This window comes from Scyliorhinus torazame, chromosome 2, assembly GCF_047496885.1.
Source record: "Scyliorhinus torazame isolate Kashiwa2021f chromosome 2, sScyTor2.1, whole genome shotgun sequence".
Lineage (NCBI taxonomy): Eukaryota > Metazoa > Chordata > Chondrichthyes > Carcharhiniformes > Scyliorhinidae > Scyliorhinus > Scyliorhinus torazame.
The window spans coordinates 336,867,944-336,885,467 of NC_092708.1; the positions used below are offsets into that span (position 1 = coordinate 336,867,944).

At 45.5% G+C, this 17,524-nt stretch overlaps 1 protein-coding gene and 1 pseudogene across 12 annotated transcripts in view; both read right to left on the minus strand.

The window, feature by feature from the left end:
* The window catches only part of mark3a (MAP/microtubule affinity-regulating kinase 3a), a 274,076-nt gene that overhangs the window by 236,420 nt on the left and 20,132 nt on the right, over positions 1–17,524 (minus strand). The gene's annotated exons all lie outside the window — the stretch shown is intronic.
* Positions 6,109–6,627, minus strand: LOC140385612 (transmembrane protein 242 pseudogene; annotated as a pseudogene).

Sequence of the window (17,524 nt, forward strand, 5' to 3'; positions counted from 1 at the left end):
AGTGGGCGTATCCCTGGGAAGTGCTTGGGAGGTTTGGGTTCGGGGAAGGGTTCATAAGATGGGTCAGGCTGTTATATAGGGCCCCAGTGGCGAGTGTGGCTACGAACCGGCGGAGGTCGGAGTACTTTAGGTTGTACCACGGGACGAGGCAGGGGTGTCCCTTATCCCCCTTGTTATTTGGGCTGGCAATTGAGCCGCTGGCCATGGCACTGAGGGAGTCTAGGAACTGGAGGGGATTGGTCCGGGGGGGCAACGGGGACGACGACACCGGGTGTCGTTATATGCTGATGACCTGTTGTTAGACCCAGTGGAGGGGATGGCGAAGGTTAAATTCCTTTCGGGAGTTTGGGGACTTCTCGGGCTATAAGCTCAACGTGGAGAAGAGTGAGCTCTTTGTGGTGCAGGCGGGGGACCAGGGAAGGGGGATAGACGAGCTACCTCTGAAGAGGGCGGAGAGGAGCTTCCGATATCTGGGTATCCAGGTAGCTAGGAGCTGGGGGGCCCTGCACAAGCTCAATTTGACATGGTTGGTGGAGCAGATGGAGGAGGGCTTCAAGAGATGGGATATGCTGCCACTCTCCCTGGCGGGTTGGGTGCAGTCGGTCAAGGTGACGGTCCTCCCGAGGTTCCTGTTTGTGTTCCGGTGCCTGCCCATCCTAATCCCCACGGCTTTTTTTTTTTTTTTTAAACGGGTGAGCAGGAGTATTATGGGATTCGTATGGGCGAATAAGGCCCCGAGGGTGAAGAGGGTGTTTTTGGAGCGTAGCAGGGAAAGGGGGGGGCTGGCGCTGCCGAATCTATGTGGCTATTATTGGGCAGCTAATGTGGCGATGATCCGTAAGAGAGGGAGAGGGGCGGCGTGGAAGAGGCTAAAGGTGGCGTCGTGTGTGGGTACGAGTCTGGAGGCGCTGGTGACGGCACCGTTGCTGCTTCCGCCGACAAGGTACGCCACGAGTCCGGTGGTGGCGGCGACTCAGAAGATCTGGGGGCAGTGGAGGCGACATAGGTACGAGGTGGGGGCCTCGGTCTGGTCCCCGATACGAGAGAACCACAGGTTTGTTCCGGGTGGGATGGATGGGGGGTTTCTGAGCTGGCATCGGGCTGGGATTAAAAGAATGGGGGACCTATTCGTCGATGGGATTTTTGCGAGTCATGGGGCGCTAGAGGAGAAATTTGGGTTACCTCCCGGGAATGCTTTTAGGTACATGCAAGTGAGGGCATTTGTGAGATGGCATGTGAGGGAGTTTCCGCTGCTCACAGCACGAAGGATTCAGGACAGGGTGATTTCGGGTGTATGGGTTGGAGAAGGCAAGTTTTCGGCGATCTATCAGGAGCTGCAAGAGGCGGAGGAGGCCTAGGTGGAGGAGTTAAAGGGTAAGTGGGAGGAGGAGCTGGGGGAGATCTGTGGGCTGACGCCCTGAGTAGGGTTAACTCTTCCTCCTCCTGCGCCAGGCTCAGCCTAATACAGTTCAAAGTTGTCCACAGGGCGCATATGACAGGGGCGAGGATGAGTAGGGTTTTTGGGGTGGATGACAGGTGTGCGAGGTGCTCGGGGAGCCCAGAAAATCACACCCACATGTTCTGGACATGCCTGGCGCTGGAGTGGTTCTGGAGGGGATTTGCGAGGACTACGTCCAAAGTGGTGAACACCCGGGTCAAGCCGAGCTGGGGGATAGCATTATTTGGGGTATCGGACGAGCCGGGAGTGCAGGAGCCGAAAGAGGCCGGTGTTCTGGTCTTTGCGTTCCTGGTAGCCGGGCGAAGGATCCTATTAATGTGGAGGGATGCGAAGCCCCCAAGCGTGGAAGCTTGCATTAACGATATGGCAGGGTTCATCAAGCTGGAAAGGATAAAGTTTGCCTTGCGAGGGTCTGTGCAGGGGTTCTCCAGGCGGTGGCAACCGTTCCTAGAAATTATCGCGGAACTTTCGGTGGAGGTCAACAGCAGCAGCAACCAGGGGGGGGGGGGGGGGGGAACGTTTGTTTTTTCTGTTTTGTTTAGGTTAGAGTGGGGCGTTTTTCCTTACTGGCGTGTTTATTTGTTAAATGGGGGGTTTGTAGTTTGTTGGAAATCTTATGTATAATTATTGCTTGTTTTGTGTTTTATTCTTTTTTTGTACTTCTGTTTGGAGTGTTTTGTTGAAAATTTGAATAAATATATATATTTTTTAAACTTTGTGATTCATGTACCCAGGTCCCTCAGAATGCAAACATTTCCCAGCCTTTCAAAAAGCATTCTGCTTTTTAATATTTTTCCTACCAAAGTGAATAAACATATACTTTGCTACATTGTATTCCATCTGCCATGTCCTTGTCTACTAATCTGTCCATATCCCTCCTTAACTTCTTTGCATCCTCCTCACCACTTACTTTCCCACTGAACTTTCTACCGTCAGTGGCAGGGGGATGGGAACCGATGCAGGAAGTTGGAAGGTAGTAAAACAGGGACAGAAACAAAAGGCAGTAAGGGGGAAATTGTAAGGCAGAGAAGCCAGTCAAAAATCAAAAAGGGCGACAGTTCAAGGTACAGTGACTGAGGGGAGCTCAGTGAATAGGACCAGGAATACTAAAAGGAATAAAACGGGAAGTGAAAACATTAATGGTAAGCGACGCGGCAGGTTGTTACATGAAGATATGGGTTCAACGACAAGGAAAATTAGGAGAAAAGTTAAGAGGAAATATAACTTAGGAGAGGTTACTGATCGAGGTGTTAAGGTTCAGAACAGAGGTAAAAAAGCCAACATAAGTGTACTTTACCTGAATGCTCGTAGTATTCGGAATAAGGTAAATGAGTTGATGGCGCAAATCATCGTGAATGACTATGATTTAGTGGCCATTACTGAAACATGGTTAAAGGATGGTCACGACTGGGAGTTAAATATCCGAGGGTATCAAACTATTCGGAAGGACAGAGTGGATGGTAAGGGAGGTGGTGTAGCTCTGTTATTTAAGGATGACATCCGGGCAACAGTAAGGGATGACATCGGTGCTATGGAGGATAAGGTTGAATCCATTTGGGTGGAAATCAGGAATAGTAAGGCGAAAAAGTCACTGATAGGAGTAATCTATCGGCCACCAAATAGTAACATTATGGTGGGGCAGGCAGTAAACAAAGAAATAACTGATGCATGTAGAAATGGTACAGCAGTTATCATGGGGGATTTTAATCTACATGTCGATTGGTTTAACCAGGTCGGTCAAGGCAGCCTTGAGGAGGAGTTTATAGAATGGATCCGCGATAGTTTCCTAGAACAGTATGTAATGGAACCTACGAGGGAACAAGTGGTCCTAGATCTGGTCCTGTGTAATGAGACAGGATTGATTCAGGATCTCATAGTTAGGGATCCTCTCGGAAGGAGCGATCACAATATGGTGGAATTTAAAATACAGATGGAGGGTGAGAAGGTAAAATCAAGCACTAGTGTTTTGTGCTTAAAAGGAGATTACAATGTGATGAGAGAAGAACTAGCTAAGGTAGACTGGGAGCAAAGACTTTATGGTGAAACAGTTGAGGAACAGTGGAGAACCTTCCAAGTGATTTTTCACAGTGCTCAGCAAAGGTTTATACCAACAAAAAAGGAAGGACGGTAAAAAGAGGGAAAATCGACCGTGGCTATCTAAGGAAATAAGGGAGAGTATCAAATTGAAGGAAAAAACATACAAAGTAGCAAAGATCAGTGGGAGACTAGAGGACTGGGAAATCTTTAGGGGGCAACAGAAAGCTACTAAAAAAGCTATAAAGAAGAGTAAGATAGATTATGAGAGTAAACTTGCTCAGAATATAAAAAGATAGTAAAAGTTTCTACAAATATATAAAACAAAAAAGAGTGGCTAAGGTAAATATTGGCCCTTTAGAGGATGAGAAGGGAGATTTAATAATGGGAGATGAGGAAATGGCTGAGGAACTGAACAGGTTTTTTGGGTCGGTCTTCACAGTGGAAGACACAAATAACATGCCAGTGACTGATGGAAATGAGGCTATGACAGGTGAGGACCTTGAGAGGATTGTTATCACCAAGGAGGTAGTGATGGGCAAGCTAATGGGGCTAAAGGTAGACAAGTCTCCTGGACCTGATGGAATGCATCCCAGAGTGCTAAAAGAGATGGCTAGGGAAATTGCAAATGCACTAGTGATAATTTACCAAAATTCACTAGACTCTGGGGTGGTCCCGGCGGATTGGAAATTAGCAAACGTGACACCACTGTTTAAAAAAGGAGGTAGGCAGAAAGCGGGTAATTATAGGCCAGTGAGCTTAACTTCGGTAGTAGGGAAGATGCTGGAATCTATCATCAAGGAAGAAATAGCGAGGCATCTGGATGGAAATTGTCCCATTGGGCAGACGCAGGATGGGTTCATAAAGGGCAGATCGTGCCTAACTAATTTAGTGGAATTTTTTGAGGACATTAACAGTGCGGTAGATAACGGGGAGCCAATGGATGTGGTATATCTGGATTTCCATAAAGCCTTTGACAAGGTGCCACACAAAAGGTTACTGCATAAGATAAAGATGCATGGCATTAAGGGGAAAGTAGTAGCATGGATAGAGGATTGGTTAATTAATAGAAAGCAAAGAGTGGGGATTAATGGGTGTTTCTCTGGTTGGCAATCAGTAGCTAGTGGTGTCCCTCAGGGATCAGTGTTGGACCCACAACTGTTCACAATTTACATAGATGATTTGGAGTTGGGGACCAAGGGCAATGTGTCCAAGTTTGCAGACGACACTAAGATAAGTGGTAAAGCAAAAAGTGCAGAGGATACTGGAAGTCTGCAGAGGGATTTGGATAGGCTAAGTGAATGGGCTAGGGTCTGGCAGATGGAATACAATGTTGACAAATGTGAGGTTATCCATTTTGGTAGGAATAACAGCAAAAGGGGTTATTATTTAAATGATAAAATATTAAAACATGCTGCTGCGCAGAGAGACCCGGGTGTGCTAGTGCATGAGTCGCAAAAAGTTGGTTTACAGGTGCAACAGGTGATTAAGAAGGCAAATGGAATTTTGTCCTTCATTGCTAGAGGGATGGAGTTTAAGACTAGGGATGTTATGCTGCAATTGTATAAGGTGTTAGTGAGGCCACACCTGGAGTATTGTGTTCAGTTTTGGTCTCCTTACTTGAGAAAGGACGTACTGGCACTGGAGGGTGTGCAGAGGAGATTCACTAGGTTAATCCCAGAGCTGAAGGGGTTGGATTACGAGGAGAGGCTGAGTAGACTGGGACTGTACTCGTTGGAATTTAGGAGGATGAGGGGGGATCTTATAGAAACATATAAGATTATGAAGGGAATAGATAGGATAGATGCGGGCAGGTTGTTTCCACTGGCGGGTGAAAGCAGAACTAGGCGGCATAGCCTCAAAATAAGGAGAAGTAGATTCAGGACTGAGTTTAGGAGGAACTTCTTCACCCAAAGAGTTGTGAATCTATGGAATTCCTTGCCCAGTGAAGCAGTAGAGGCTCCTTCATTAAATGTTTTTAAGATAAAGATAGATAGTTTTTAGAAGAATAAAGGGATCAAGGGTTATGGTGTTCGGGCAGGAAAGTGGAGCTGCGTCCACAAAAGATCAGCCATGATCTCATTGAATGGTGGAGCAGGCTCGAGGGGCCAGATGGCCTACTCCTGCTCCTAGTTCTTATGTTCTTATGTCAACATCTTGGATACATTAAGTTCAGATCCCTCATCTTTTGGTTTGTGAAAGCTGAGGCCGAAGTACTTATCCTCATCTGTCCTGCTATTTTCAGGGATCAGTAGATATGTACGCCAAGATCTCCCTGTTCCCCAACACTTCTCAGTATCCTACCTATTATTATGTATTCCCTTACATTGTTTGCCTCATCCAAAAGCACTATCTCGCATGGATGCGTGACTGATCTGTGGTGACCAGTTGGTGCCCTCTCTACGATGGAAAATCATACTGAAGGGACACTTACATGCTTTACAAATAGTGGGGATAACAAACTGATGACATTTCAACACTGGACACGCCATAGGAAATGTTTACCAATCTCTATACTGGAGCAAATGATTCAAATTTTTTTTAATGTAAAAGATGCATTTGTTTATTTCTATTGGAGAAACAGTGGATTTGCAAGTGTACTCTTTAAATCAGTATTATACTACTTTGATTTGAATAGGTTTTTCCCAACTGACCTGCTCAGTGGTCTGTGATATGTCCATATTTTTGGGAATTTCAGGAATACTGATTGCAAATTATTTCAGGCTGCAAACTCCTAAAACCTTCCAAATCGTAAGGCAAATCAACTCCACACCAGGCAAAAAGAGAACCCCAGCCTAGGGCCCTCAAGGCTAGTGATGATCCACTCTCAGGAATAGTGACAGTTGCATTAATCCCTCATTTACCTTATTGAACCATCCAGGATTTTTCTTTTTTGCCATTACAAGAGTTGTGCCAAAACCTACGAGCATCCCAGCTGTAGCAACAGAACCAAGGAACAGACCATCATTAATCAGTTGCACTTTACTTTCTGTAGTAGACCCAAGTGCCTCGCTGTGAGCCTGTAGAACGGTGTCTCTCATAACACAACCACATTTAATCTCTCCCAGAAAGATCATGCTTTTATCAGATGTCATCTCTAAACTTCGCCCAGTTGACCAAAACCAAACTTACTATTTGCCCATTCACTTTAACATAAAAACCTTTAATACAATCAGACAATTTCCAGTCCACATTCCTTGATGACCCGAGAACAAATCAACCCCTGTCCCTGTAGTATTTATATTTATATTTTTAATTTAGAGTGCCCGATTCTTTTGTTTGTAATTAAGGGGCAATTTAGCATGGCCAATCCACCTACCTTGCACATCTTTGAGTTGTGGGGGTGAGATCCACGCAGATATGGGGAGAATGTACATACTCCACACGGACAGTGACCTGGGGCAGAGATCGAACCCGGGTCCTCGGCACCGTGAGGCAGCAGTGCTAACCACTGCGCCACCATGCTGCCCCTCCTCATAGTATCCATTATTGAAATTCTCCACTTTACATTTCTATCAGTCCCAAGTACGATGACTTCGGTAATTAACATACGCAAATAGAACAAGCGCACTGGTGTTAATACAGGATCGATCGAATCATGTGCCAATTTTAAGGTATAGACAGATTTAGCACACAGGCAAACTCCATTCTGGCCTTTTTGTTACTGGTTTCCTTTTTCTTCTGCTTTCTTGCTCTCACCATCTACTTTGAAAATAAAGTTTTAAAAATTGTAATTTTATTTGTTAAAAACCACTTGAAAGGTCAGGTTTAATGGGGAAATGGAAAAGACCGTAAGATTTTAAAGCTGCATGACTGATGTGACTCCTCAATATAGGCGGCACGGTGCTCAACGTCTGCTACTATTTCTTATGTTACGCTCTTCTCAACCCTATTTTGCAGATTCAAAATCAGAGTTCATATGTAAAAATTAATTAAGTCATATAACCAGAAGGTCTGCCAATCTAATTCTGGAACTTTTGTTCAGTCTTGTCAATGAACCAATTGCTCAAAAGGAAAACATTTTGTAGCATGAGCTACCCTTGCTGCATTTATGTAAACAATGTAGCTGTCATTTCCTCTATTTGGTTGTTTGAAATGCTGTCTAAAAGCATTTAGGTTTCTAGTGATGACCAATTGTGATTCATCATGGCGTAATGAAAGGGAAGAATAGATCCTTGCTTTAAACAATTGATGTAACTTTTTACACGTACATTAAAAAGCAAGAGGGTAGCCAGAGAAAGGACTGGCCCACTGAATGATAGGCAAGGGAATCTATGTGTGGAGCCAGAGGAAATGGGCGAGGTACTAAATGAATACTTTGCATCAGTATTCACCAAAGAGAAGGAATCGGTGGATGTTGAGTCTGGAGAAGGGTGTGTAGATAGCCTGGGTCACATTGAGATCCAAAAAGACGAGGTGTTGGGCATCTTGAAAAATATTACGGTAGATAAGTCCCCAGGGCCTGATGGGATCTATTCCAGAATACTGAAGGAAGCTAGAGAGGGAATTGCTGAGGCCTTGAGAGAAATCTTTGGATCCTCCCGGTCTTCAGGTGATGTCCCGGAGGACTGGAGAATAGCCAATGTTGTTCCTTTGTTTAAGAAGGGTAGCAAGGATAATCCAGGGAACTACAGGCCGGTGAACCTTACATCAGTGGTAGGGAAATTACTGGAGAGAATTCTTCGAGACAGGATCCACTCCCATTTGGAAGCAAATGGACGTATTAGCGAGAGGCAGCACGGTTTTGTGAAGGGGATGTCGTGTCTCACTAACTTGATAGAGTTTTTCGAAGAGGTCACAAAGATGATTGATGCAGGTAGGGCAGTGGATGTTGTCTATATGGACTTCAGTAAGGCCTTTGACAAGGTCCCTCATGGCAGACTGGTACAAAAGGTGAAGTCACACGGGATCAGGGGTGAGCTGGCAAGATGGATACAGAACTGGCTAGGTCATAGAAGGCAGAGAGTAGCAATGAAGGGTGCTTTTCTGATTGGAGGGCTCTGATTAGTGGTGATCCGCAGGGATCAGTGCTGGGACCTTTGCTGTTCATAGTATATATAAATGATTTGGAGGAAAATGTATCTGGTCTGATTAGTAAGTTTGCAGACGACACAAAGGTTGGTGGAATTGCGGATAGCGATGAGGACTGTCAGAGGATACAGCAGGATTTAGATCGTTTGAGACTTGGGCGGAGAGATGGCAGATGGAGTTTAATCCGGACAAATGTGAGGTAATGTATTCTGGAAGGTCGAATGCAGGTAGGGAATATACAGTGAATGGTAGAACCCTCAAGAGTATTGACAGTCAGAGAGATCGAACTGTACAGGTCCACAGGTCACTGAAAGGGGCAACACAGGTGGAGAAGGAAGACAAGAAAGCATACGGCATGCTTGCCTTCACTGGCCGGGGCATTGAGTATAAGAATTGGCAAGTCATGTTGCAGCTTTATAGAACCTTAGTTAGGCCACACTGGAGTGTTCAATTCTGGTCGCCACACTACCAGAAGGATGTGGAGGCTTTAGAGAGGGTGCAGAAGATTTACCAGGATGTTGCCTGGTATGGAGGGCATTCGCTTTGAAGAGCGGTTGAATAAACTCGGTTTGTTCTCACTTTTTAAAAAATAATAATTTTCATGAAAGGTTTTCATAAAATATCAATAACAAAATGAGAAAGAAAAAAGAACCCAACAGGGTTAAGTACAAAACACAATCTAAAAAAGCAACCCCCCAAACCCCTCCCCCCCTGTACATAAATGATAAATTAACATTAACACCCCGACTTAACACAACAGGTGTATACACCCCTCAGACCCTCCAGTGTAAATAACATAAACAAAAATAAAGTAACCCCCCCTCCCGAGCTGCTGCTGCCATTGACCAATGTCTATCGTTCTGCCAGAAAATCTAAGAACGGTTGCCACCGCCTAAAGAACCCTTGTACCGACCCTCTCAAGGCGAATTTCACCCTCTCCAATTTAATGAACCCTGCCATATCGCTGATCCAGGATTCCACGCTTGGGGGCCTCGCATCTTTCCACTGAAGAAGAATCCTTCGCCAGGGTACCAGGGACGCAAAGGCCAGAATTCCGGCCTCTTTCGCCTCCTGCACTCCCGGCTCCTCTGCCACCCCAAATATTGCGAGCCCCCAGCCCGGTCTGACCCTGGATCCTACCACCCTCGACACCATCCTCGCTAAGCCCTTCCAAAATTCCTCCAGCGCTGGGCATGCCCAGAACATATGGGTGTGATTTGCTGGGCTCCCTGAGCACCTAACACACCTGTCCTCACCCCCAAAGAACCAGATCATCCTTGTCCCGGTCATGTGTGCCATGTGCAGCACCTTAAACTGTATGAGGCTGAGCCACGCGCATGAAGAGGAAGAATTCACGCTCCCTAGGGCATTTGCCCACGTCCCCTCTTCGATCTCCTCTCCCAACTCCTCCTCCCACTTACCTTTCAACTCCACCATCGAGGCCTCCTCCTCCTCTTGGTAAGTTTCCGAGATCTTCCTCCCCCCCCCCCCCCCCCCCCCCCCCCAGCCCCAACCCCAACCCCCCCAGCCCCAACCCACCCCCACCTCCCGAGAGCACCCTGTCCTGTACCGTGTGTGGCAGTAGCCGCAGGAATTCCACCACCTGCCGTCTGGCAAACGCCCTTACCTTTAAGTACCTGAAGGGTTCCCCGGGGGGATCCCGTACTTCTCCTCCAGCTCACCCAAGCTCGCGAACTTCCCGTCCACAAACAGGTCCCCCAACTTTCGTATCCCTGCCCTGTGCCACCCCGGAAACCCTCCACCTGTTCTTCCTGGGGCGAACCGGTGGTTCCCCCGTAATGGGGTCCACGCCGAGGCTCCAACTTCCCCCCTATGCCGCCTCCACTGCCCCCAAATTTTGAGGGCCGCCACCACCACCGGGCTCGTGGTATACCTCCTTGGAGGGAGCGGCAGCGTCGCCGTTGCCAGCGCCCCCAGACTCGTACCCACACAGGACGCCTTCTCCAGCCTCTTCCATGCAGCCCCCTCCCCCTCCATCACCCACATGCGCACCATTGTTGCATTGGCGGCCCAGCATCCGGCTTCGGTTTGTTCTCACTTGATCGACGGAGGTTGAGGGGTGACCTGATAGAGGTCTACAAAATTATGAGGGGCATAGACAGAGTGGATAGTCAGAGGCTTTTCTCCAGGGTAGAGGGGTGAATTACTAGGGGGCATAGGTTTAAGGTGTGAGGGGCAAGGTTTAGAGGAGATGTACGAGGCAAGTTTTTTTATACAGAGGGTAGTGGGTGCCTGGAACTCGCTGCCGGAGGAGGTGCTGGAAGCAGGGACGATAGTGACATTTAAGGGGCATCTTGACAAATACATGAATAGGATGGGAATAGAGGGATATGGACCCAGGACGTGTAGAAGATTTTAGTTTAGATGGGCAGCATGGTCGGCGTGGGTTTGGAGGGCCGAAGGGCCTGTTCCTGTGCTGTACTTTTCTTTGTTCTTTAATAACAATTAGTAGAATTAAGTGCCTGATAATCTAAAAGCACCTCAAACTCCACTATCTACTCCATAGTTTCTTCATCTTTGCTTCACCACAATGTGTTCACACTGTTAACCTACTAAACAGCTCCCTTAGTTATGCCTTCAATGCCCTCTCCCCATTGAACCTCAATATTCACCAAATAGTTCCCACCCTCACCTTTAAGATCCACACTCTTGAGAACACTTGCAACATGCTCTGGTAAATCAAACAGATTTGATACCTCAACCAATACACTACTTTTTCTCTTTGCCACCAAGTCCTCCTACCACTCTAAAATAATCTTGGAATTCAAGGATAATCCCAGACTACCCTTCTCTGTGATAAACCATCTCATTCTCATCCTGGGTCCTTGACTCTATCTCAGTCATCCCCATTATAATAGCCTCTTTCCCTTTTGACCTCACCAAGGTCATCTACTCTACAAGATTCAACCCAACCCCATAATAATCTAATCTGATACCCAAATACTCAATTATATTTCATTATCCCGAAGCTTTACAGTACCATTAATGACTGTGTCCTTCTCAAAATGTCTGTCATCACCATTCTCCTCCGGTTACTGTCCACTGTTACGGGCAGCACAGTAGCATAGTGGTTAGCACAATTGCTTCACAGCTCCAGGGTCTCAGGTTCGATTCCCGGCTTGGGTCACTGCCTGTGCAGAGTCTGCACATTCACCCAGTGTGTGCGTGGGTTTCCTCCGGGTGCTCCGGTTTCCTCCCACAGTCCAAAGATGTGCAGGTTAGATGGATTGGAGATGCTAAATTGCCCTTAGTGTCCAAAATTGCCCTTAGTGTTGGGTGGGGTTACTGGGTTATGGGGTTATGGGGATAGGGTGGAGGTGTGGGCTTGGGTAGGGTGCTCTTTCCAAGAGCCGGTGCAGACTCGATGGGACGAATGGCCTCCTTCTGCACTGTAACTTCTATGAATTTGTTTTTTTCCCAATTAGTGGGCAATTTAGCGTGGCCAATTCACCTACCTCGGTTACTGTCCAATTTCTATCTCGCTAGGGTTCTTGAATACATTGTTATTTAACAACTGAGTGCTCATATCTCTCTGTGCCTTGCCCAGAGCACATCTGATATTAAATATAAAAATGCTTGCAGATGTTTGCAAATGGAATTGGATGGGGGAAATGGACACCGAGCCACGGAAGGAGAGATGAGGGGAATGTAAAAAGATAAATTCCAAGAAGCTATAAAAAGGAAGAGAAATAGAATGGAGGGGCACAGGGATTTAGGGAGCGAAATCTAGAGAGTACGACCAAAGCAATTGAAGACTCTGCCACCAATGATGAGGCAATGGAGAATACAAAAAAAAAAGCCATACAGTAGATTGAAAGGTGCAGAAGAATAGGCGGTTGCAGAAATTGAGTGCTGCTCTAGAGGGAATTGAAGGTAAATATTTATGGCAGGATAGAAAGACAGCAAGGGTGGGATGATGGGTGAGCAAGATGTAACACGGAAATTGATTCAGAGCAGATGGAGCAATCCTTTGAAGGGGTAGGAAGTGAAGCCATTTCTGGAGATGCAAGTGCTACATTCAGAAAAACAGGAATGGAATCAGGCAAAGAGATTTTAATGAAAGAGGGCAATGAAAGAAAGGCAACTGAAAACAGCGTGGTGGTTTGTCCGATCCAATACTGTAGAAAGATCAAGTAAGAAAACATATCCGAAAATGATGTAATCAGTGACTTTGGCCAGGACCATCTCACAATAAATGAGGGTGAAATAAATGAGGGTGGAAGTGGAACGGAAAGAATTGAAACAATTAATTTTACGGATAAATGAGTGTGTTCAATAATTTGAGAGAGAAAACTAAGGTTTTGAGATGGGTCAGGAGTCTTTTTTGAGGATAGTAACATGACGTCAAAAAGAGAAATGAGGGGCAGCACGGTGGCTCAGTGGTTAGCATTGCTGCCTCACGGCGCCGAGGGCCCAGGTTCGATTCCAGCTCTGGGTCACTGTGTGTGGAGTTTGCACATTTTCCTCGTGCTTGCGTGGGTTTCGCCCCCACAGCCCAAAGATGTGCAGGGTAGGTGGATTGACCACACTAAATTGCCCCTTAATTGGAAAAAATGAATTTGGTACTCTAAATTTATTTTTAAAAAGAGAAATGAGGTAACAACTTAATGGGGTCGAAGTAGCCAATGGTAAGCCAATGAAGAGGAAATTGGGAGCTTGATTGTACATTTGAATAAAAAGGAGGCAGTTTGCCACACCTATACAAGCATAAAGTGGCAGGTTTTTCAACTGCAACGTGTGACAATCTGCAAGGTCAGGGGTCTGCAGACTGCGGCTCTCAATATTTTTCTTTATTATTTCATGAAATGTGGATTTCACTGGCAAGGACATTTGTTGCTCTTGAACTAAGTGCCATTACAGGGGTCAGTTAAGAGTCAACCACATTTCTGCGCACCTTATATGGCCAGACCATATAAGGGTGGCATTAATGAAGTATCACATTCGTGAACCAGATGGATTTTTACAACTATCAACAATAATTTCATGGATGCCATTAATGAGATTAGCTTTGAATTCCACATTTTATTAATTGAATTTAAACTCCACCAGCTGCCATGGCATTAACCTAGTCCTCTGGAGCGCTAGTCACCTGATATTACCAATACACCACTGTATTGTGTTCTCCAAATTGGATCACAGTAATGTGAAAAAAATCATTAAAAATTAAGAAAAGTAAGATGCATGTTGTTATTGTAGGGATAAAAAGCCAATCATTGTTCTCCCAAATACTCATTTTAACGAAAAACAGTTTCGCTATAAGAAAATTTGCTTGAGTGGTATAGCTACGTCATAGTTATAGTTAATGCCTTAGGTAGGAGGAATATGTTTTACAGTTGCAACCATTATTATAGTCGGGGTGATAATGATTCTGAGTGTGCAATTAGAAGCTATTTTTAATCACAAGAATCAATAGCTGAAAAAGTTGTCTGCATTCTCCACATCTTCAGTTAAAGTTTGTTTAAAAGGTTACTTTACCAACAGAATCATTGTTAAAATCTAAAATTCAGAATTTGACCTATTTTAATTGATTTTTAAAAACCCGATACATAAATGTAATACATGTATTATGGCAAATTTTCATCTTGCAGCTCCCAATAGTTTTATTTTAGATTTTTTTTTTTTTTTAAAAGGTTGTTCAGGTAATAGGGTTGCTGGCCCATGTGGTAGGTGACGGCTGTAGGAAAAAAACTAAAGTAATAGGTTTGGCAGAGAATACAGACAATGAAGAGATTCAAAAATACTACAAAAATGTAAATTCAATTAAGAGTGTTATAACTGAATTTTTTTATTTAAATGAAATGAAAAATGAAAATCGCTTATTGTCACAAGTAGGCTTCAAATGTAGTTACTGTGAAAAACCCCTAGTCGCCACATGCCGGTGCCTGTTCAGGGAGGCTGGTACGGGAATTGAACCGTGCTGCTGGCCTGCCTTGGTCTCCTTTAAAAGCCAGCTATTTAGCCCAGTGTGCTAAACCAGCCCCTTCCATTGCTGATGTCATCAATAAGTGCTTTGACGTCATTAATTGCTGTTGTTACCTGTGCAGATTCGTATTTAATTGCAATTAGTTCTAATTATTTTCTGCTACTGTTATTTCAATGTTTAACTAGCTGTTCCCGTTTCTGAGTCCATACTGTATTTTAAACTTAGTTAATGCTTGGAGTTTCAGCACATTCAACACAACCGTAGGTACATTTCTAATTTGGTGGGGAGGGCGAAAGCTGATCTTGGAAGGTGGGATGGTCTCCCTCTGTCACTGGCGGGTCGGGTACAGGTGGTTAAAATGAACGTGTTGCCGTGATTTCTGTTTATTTTCCAATGCCTGCCGATTTTCCTGCCAAAGGCATTTTTTTTTAAAGAGAGATTGAAGGAATGATTACCTCGTTCATATGGGGAGGGAAGGTGGTCAGAATTAGAAAGGTGCCACTACAGAGAGGAAGGCAGGGAGGGGGTTTGGGTCTTCCGAACCTGATGTATTAATACTGGGCGGCGAATGTGGAGAAGGTACGGAGCTGGGTCAGAGGGGTTGACTCCCAATAGGTCAAAATGGAGGAGAGTTTGTGTAGTGGGTTGGGATTGAAGGCGCTAGCAACAGCCCCGTTCCTGACGGCCACGGGGAAATACTCAGGGAGTCAAAGAGTAATATCTTCATTGAGAATTTGGAGGCAGTTTCACAAGCACTTTGGGTTGGGGGCAGGGTCAAGGGAAATGCCGATTTGGGGGAACCATAGATTTGAGCCATGGAAGTGGGATGGAAATTTTCGGAGATGGGAGGAGAAAGGAATTAGGACACTGAAAGATTTGTTTCTTGGGGGTTGGTTTGCAGGATTGAAGGAGCTGGGAAAGAAGTATGGGCTGGAGCAGGGGAAGTATTTTGATACATGCAGGTTCGAGACTTTGCCAGAAAGGAGATACAGTGCTTCCCAGTAGAGCCAGCTTCCCCATTGCTGGAGGAGGTGCTGACGACAGGGGGACTGGAGAAAGGAGTAGTGTCGGTGGTTTACGGGGCTATTTTGGAAAAGGAGAAGGCACTGATGAAAGGGATGAAGGCAAAGTGGGAGGAAGAGTTGGGAGAGGGTATGGAGGAGGGGTTCTGGTGTGAGGTGCTCCAGAGGGTGAACGCCTCCACCTCGTGTGCAAGGTTGGGGCTGATACACCTGAAGGTGGTATATAGAGTACTCCTCACAAGGGTTAGGATGAGCTGGCTCTTTGAGGGGGTAGAAGATGTGTGTGAACGTTGCTGGGGGGGCCCCGCAAACCACGTTCATATGTTTTGGTCCTGTCAAAAGCTGGAGGATTACTGGAAGGAGGTAACCTCTAAAGTGGTGCACATGAAACTGGACCCAGGCCCTCAGGAGGCCATATTCGGGTGTCGGACCAGCCAGGGTTGGAAACGGGTGCGGAGGAAGATGTTCTAGCCTTTGCCTCGTTGATCGCCCAAAGGCGGATCCTGTTGTTGGGATGGAGATCAACCTCTCCACCCTGTGCCCTGGCGTTGCAAGAGGACCTGCTGGAATTCTTGACTCTTGAGAAGGTCAAATTTGAACTGAGGGGAAGGATGGAGGGGTTCTGCCATTCATGGGCGTTATTCATTATGCACTTTTGAGAATTGGATCACGTCGAACATTTGTGGGGGGGGGGGGGGGGGGGGGGGGGGGGAGAGAATTGGGGGGAGGGGGACTGTATGTGTTGATGGTGACTATGGGTGATTCCTGATTCCTTTTTGTTATTTGTTTATGTTAACATGCAGGCTAATGTTTGGGGGTTTGGTGGGAGGATGGGATTGTTGTTATTGATATGGGGATCGACATTGCGTTCGTTACTGATTATTGTTTATTGTTGGGTGTAAATTTGGGAGAAAATGTGAAAAAGGAGAATAAAAATATTTTGGAAAAAAAACTCATGTGTATGCCCCAATATTTATTTTGCTCTCTGTAAAATGATTTATACATGAATGACCATCAGCACTTTTTATTTCCTGATCTCTTGTTTGTGAGAATTCTTCAATCTAATTGGCTGGATGACGTACAGGTCCACTATAGGTGAAAAAGTGGAAATCAACACGGCATGGTTGACTAAATCTTTATGGGCAGCTTTCTTTGAAGTCAGCAGCAAGCATTGTCCCTTTGCCACTGATCACAAAATCCAGGTCAGGTGCTAGCGATAGCAGGTGTAAAACAGCTGGTGTGTAATGGAGGCCTTTATCTCTGCGATTAAATGCTTTCAGAGCTCTATCACAGGGTACATTCAAGACCATTTTGAAAATAAGGATCAGATGCAAGTCCTTTAGCTACCCCTAATTTACAGATTAGTCGTATAGAACATCTACGGATTACCTTCTTACTTTAAACATATAAACTCGTGCATCTCTAAATGAGAAACGCATTTAACAAATGCAAATTTCCCAAGCCAAGCAATAATCTCAGTCGCTGAGTTCTTAGGTGATTAGTTTGCCACTTTGTCTGTAGAGGGTACACTCCTCAGTAAAATGGAGAGACACAAACAATACTGCACAGATTCATGAGGTGTTTGTACTGAGGCCCCAGCTGTAAAGGTTAGCTGCACTGGGGCCTTGACCTGTCTTGAACCTGTTTAGCAAGGCCCACACTTGCCCTGGTAGATCAAAGCTGGCTATTCAACAGGTGGTGTTTGTCACAAGGAACCGGTTAGTGACTCTCCATGTTACTCATTCCTTCATCTAAAACATATCTGCTTGTACATCTTGCTCAGGAAAGGTGTTTCATAAGGGGCGCCTAGATGAAAGGTAGATTGAAATGGTCATCAAGGAGTGCAAGTTTGGTGCAGCATGGATGGTTTCAACCAGCTTGCGGGTTATATCCTAATTTAATTTCCCCTACATTGATCGTATTTTACTCAATTTAACTGAATTCCGTATCTGGCATTTGTCATAATGTGTTGTTTTTCGGTTTTATTCTGACTTCCATTTCTTTTGCCACCCAGGGGACTTTGGATAACCCACC